The sequence below is a fragment of the Pteropus vampyrus genome, unplaced genomic scaffold, assembly GCF_000151845.1.
Source record: "Pteropus vampyrus isolate Shadow unplaced genomic scaffold, Pvam_2.0 Scaffold103, whole genome shotgun sequence".
NCBI lineage: Eukaryota > Metazoa > Chordata > Mammalia > Chiroptera > Pteropodidae > Pteropus > Pteropus vampyrus.
The window spans coordinates 5,479,187-5,484,305 of NW_011888884.1; positions in this window are offsets into that span (position 1 = coordinate 5,479,187).

A 5,119-nucleotide genomic window follows, 5' to 3' on the forward strand; every position below is an offset into this window, starting at 1 on the left:
AGGTCATCTGCTCTTAGAAGGTGTTGGGAGGGAGCCTCTTCCTGGTGCACTTTCCTATCTTTGGAGTCCTAACATAGCTTTTATAGGAACCTGGATGAATCTCTCCCTAGAATTTAGAACAAAAAAAATGAAAGGACTTCAACAATAAGGAAAGTTTCATTCATTTTGCTGAAAGATTAATTTTGGGTTCCAAGGGATGAATTGGTAATGATGTGAAATTCATATTATAAAATTGTACTGAGTAACAGCATATTTTGAATATACCAGGTATAACCTGTCTAGCAATCTTGGAAAGAAATGAAGTTGAACATAATTTAAAATGAGAATTAGAAAAGGAGGTGATTGTATTCATTCACTTATGGGATCTGGTTCGGCCTATTCGTTTTCATTTCAATGACTATATTGTTTTCAATACTACATATTCTGTTTGGTTCTTTTTGAAATCCCCTCATTTCATTATTTCTTTTATTTTGCCTCTTTAATCAAGTTAAATATTTTATCTTTTTCAGGAACTTCTATTTCCAGTTTTTGCGTTCCTAACTCTGTTTACAACATTTGCTGATTCTTACTCATAGTGATTTATTTCCTCATATGGTGCTGTTCTGGGATGGGATTGTTTATGGGAATCTCTTATGCCCTGAGTTGTGAGTACCTTCAGAACAATTGTGTGTTTGCTTCTGTCAGAGTTCTTTGGCTCTTAAAGATCCTGAAGCCTTGGTAAATGATTATTTCTGTTGTGGTTCCTGAATTACGCAGAGCTTGTAAATGTATATCAGTTGGAAGCCTCAGATTTTGATTTCTCACAAGTACCTTTTTTTTTTTTTCCCTCCTATCCAAAGCCCCAGGGAAAGAACAAACTTCTTTGCCTCTTTCCCAGGCAATTCTTTAAGGCTCCATGTTTTACCGAAGGGCCTCCTTCCAGCTCCTCTGCCTCACTGAAGCTCAAGACCTTGTGCTTGAGCATTAAAACCCAGCTACTGGCTCTTGAGCCCAAGAACCACGTATAAAGTGTTGGAGGGCTGACATGGCATCAATTTCTGCTCTTTGAACATTCAATTTGTTTCTGGCACTGAGATTTTCAAGTTTGTTGTTTGTTTATTTTTGCTATTGAGCTTGGTATATGGTTTACATAACAATAATTGTATTTTATCCAGTATGTCTTTGAGTATATAAAGGGAAGTTCAGTCAACCATGTTGGAGGAGGTCTTCTCATTTACTTTTTAGGAAGAACTTGAGTGATCTTTGTTTTGCTCCTGCCAAGCCTTTCTTTCAGATTCTCACATTCCCACATTTGAAGTTGCTTTTCTGAAAACAAACAAAAACAACAAAACCCAGAGAAAGAAGTCTGGCACCAGCTCTTAAGAAAATATTTTCACATTACTTTTAAAATCCAGTCTCTTCTTACTTATTTCATTTTTGTTCTTTCAGTTTTTCTATTTCTACTTGGCTTTTATTACTTCCATGCTGGTATACAGCCAAAGCTACTCATCTCCCCTCTCTCTCCTGCTTTACTACACCCCTTCCTTTATGGTGGTGGTTACTGGCTCCTCTTTCTCAAATGTTCTGTTCATTTCATTGTTCCTGTCATCATGGTCCCTTATTACTTTTTATTTCAAATCTGTACACATCTGTTTAATCTTCCTCAAATTGTTCCTTTTTATTACCAACTCAGTTCTTACTAAACCCAAAACTATTCAATGAATATTTATTGTATACTATGTGCTAGATACTGAGGTATTTCACAATAGGAATAGAATTCAGACAGAAGAATTGGATAAAGGATTAAGGGATTACAGAAGAGGGATGATCATTTCAGGTTCAGCATGTGGGTTCATTTGCTGCTTTCTGATTAAGGTAAAGAGAAATAATAGATTCAGAAAAGGAAAAAAGAATTGAGAAATGCTAAATATTGAAATATATGATATATTCCACAAACTATTCGATATTATAAGGTTCAGCAAGTTAATGGTAGTGATTATTCTCATTGATCTAACATTGAAAAGAAATTTTATACCAGCTCGCAGGAGTGTTCTCTTTGTGTTATACCATTAATGATCACTGTGACATTCATAAGGCTGAGGAATCTGCCATGGAATACACTATATAGCTTTTGTCTCAGTGCTCTCAGCACCATATACTTCATCCGGTCCTGTTTTTTGACCTATAAAATGAAAGCTTTTACTATGCTACGGGACAGTTGAAGTTTCAAGTCAAAAGAATATAATTCAAGTATCACTACTTCCTTAGTTGCTGCCAAGGTATAATTACCACCCCTTCTTTGTGCTCCTTTATTATACACTCAGACTTGTTACATATTATTGTATTTATTCATTTATATGTTTGTCTCTCCCCACTGTGAGCACCTTGATGTCAATGGTCTTGAGTTATTATTGTCTGTAAACCTAGCATCCAGCTCAGTTCCTGAAACAGTCACGCTCCATAAATGTTTACTGAATGGCTGAACAACTACATGAACAAATAAAGATTATAAAGGTGGCCTTTCTTTCTAAACCAGAGAACACTCATTCTCTGCTCTTTAGATTTTTCAAATGAGCATTGGTTGCTGTTTTATTGTTATTTTTGCCATTTTTAAATTCCTAGATAATTGTTCTGTCAAACATTTAACATGCATAGAAGCTTGGAAATTATCTTGATCACTATCTCTCCTCCCTTTCCCATTCTGGCCTTATCTCCAAATAGTGACTTCTAGTTATCTATTTATTCCTTTTCAGTCTCTATTCTCCCTATACTCCATTCTCTCTAAGCTCCACTTCCACTCATAAGGGTAGGTCTTGCCCTTTGGTTACCAGGGGATTACAGACCAGGATAGTGTAACATCAGTAAATTTCTAATAGTTTGAGGGTTTTTTTCCATCAGAATACCAGCATTTATGGGTTATTCACAGTAGAGTTTGGGGCTTCAGCAATTCAAATCTGTCGGTGGGTAACGAAAATTATGTCTCCAAGTCTTTTCTGCCATTTCCAGGTCTCCCTTCTCAATCTTCTGTGAGTAACTGCTTGGAAAAAAAACCCTCATATACTTCTGTAAAGACAAGCAGTAATGTGCAGGCACAGAATGACCTAGATTCATAAATAGTAAAGAAACATATTTTTAAAAGGAACATACTCTGCCTACATTAATATCAATATATTACAATATTAAGTAAAGCTGTTTATTCCCTTGGCCCTACATATCTAAAACCTTTCTATTCCAACAGAGAACTATTGCTCTATATTTGTATAAACTTGAGTATCCTTTCAGACAGTTTTATAAAAACAAGGGCTTTTTGTGCCAAAAAGTTTAATTCAATCCTTCACATTTTAGAGGAAAGAACAATGCTTGCAACTTTTAAACAACAGTTTCCCCCATTATTGTTCTTCAAGGATTTAAATAATCTTTTATTTCAGACTTACTTTGAGTCATTTTATTATTATTATTATGTAATTTCATTACTTAAAATATTGATGTATACTTATCCTGTGCCAAGTTTCGGACACTTCCCTAAGTTAGTGCATGCAAACCAATAGTTCTATTATTATCCCTGTTTTATAGATGAAGAATTTGGTTTATGAACTAGGGCTTTGATCACAGAGCAGCACTAGAACTAAAGTCCATCCATCCATTCAATAAATGCTTGAGTGTTTGCAATGTCAATAAATTGTATGACAAAAATTTCTGCCTTCACAGAGCTTATCTTGTTGTGGATATCACTTCTTATTTTATTGATTATAAGCATAACTTTTTACTATAGCCTTTTAGTGCCCTAGGAGTAGCTATCAGTCTTAATGCCTCAAGTAATTGTCCTTTCCATGAGACTATTGGAACCCCAGCTAACCTATTCTAATAGATGCTTGGACATTCTTAGTCAAGCTTGGGTTTATGGTGGCTACCCAAGTATAAATCAAGATATTAAAATTTGAATTACTTTAAGCACTGCTCATAGGGAGTGAATTCTTAGTGAAGAAGCAATGCCCCACTAGGAATAAATGCTGTAACAGGCTAAAAGCTAGATTTGTAAATGTTTATAAAAAGCAAGTGGATTTAGCATACATAGAAGTGCTGAGCAAGTGCAATAGGAGGAAATGTTCTTAATAGTGCTGGTCGGTGGCATCTTCTTTTCATACAAAGAAATGTTGCCAGCAATTCTGCTTGGAATACTAATTTGGAGTAATTTTTATTTTGTATATCTTATATTAGTTAATGGGATCTAGGAGTATACTAACCTGGTGAGAACTTCTCTGCAAATGGCAATCAAATTAGTCTTATTCATGAAACTCATAAATAAGCTATAATTCAGCATTTTATGTCTAGGGAAAATAAAATTGGGGCCATGCTGTTTAAGAGGATAAGGGAATTTAAGAGAACACTGGGGGATTTATAGCAGATTTATGATGAAGATTCATTCTAACTGGAAGCTTAATTGTGATTTAAATTACAGGTCAAGCTGTGCAATGTATTTCTTTTTAGGGAAAAATGTTTGGGGAGCTAGAGTGTGCTTGTTTAAAGAAGAAACAGAAAGCAAATGAGAAAATAGATTGCATTTTCTTTTCTTTTTCTTTCTTTCTTTTTCTTTTTTTTAAATTTTCTATTTTTTAAATTTCAAGCTCCTTTAAGTCAAATTGCCCCTGAGTTCTTGATGAGGCTGTTGTGAAATTTCTGTTTTACTTTCTTTGTGTTATTCTCGCCCTCTGTTCCAGAGTTGTTATTTTACTTGACAGTAACAAAAAGATGCAAAGCAAACTAATATCTGCCAGCAAACTAATAAGGAAACTGGAGATAAGGTATTCTCAACCTTTCTATAATTATGACATCCTATCATTTTAGTCTGACACATAAAATCAGCAAGTTCTGCAGCTAGAAGATCCCTTGAAGAATTATAGCCACTCATTTGCTAACTGGGAAATTAAGGCTTCTAGTGATTTTACTAAATCTACTCTTTATCTCAAGTAAATTAAGTAAAGTCTAATAAAGAAGTAAAATATATGAATAATTGTAATTCAAAGTATAGAGAAATTACTTCTGTGAAAAATAAAAATTAAAATAATTAGATAATGAGAGGTTGACTCTGTGGGAGGATCTCTACTAGGAAAAGAACAGTTAGAGCTGACAGCCAGGCTCT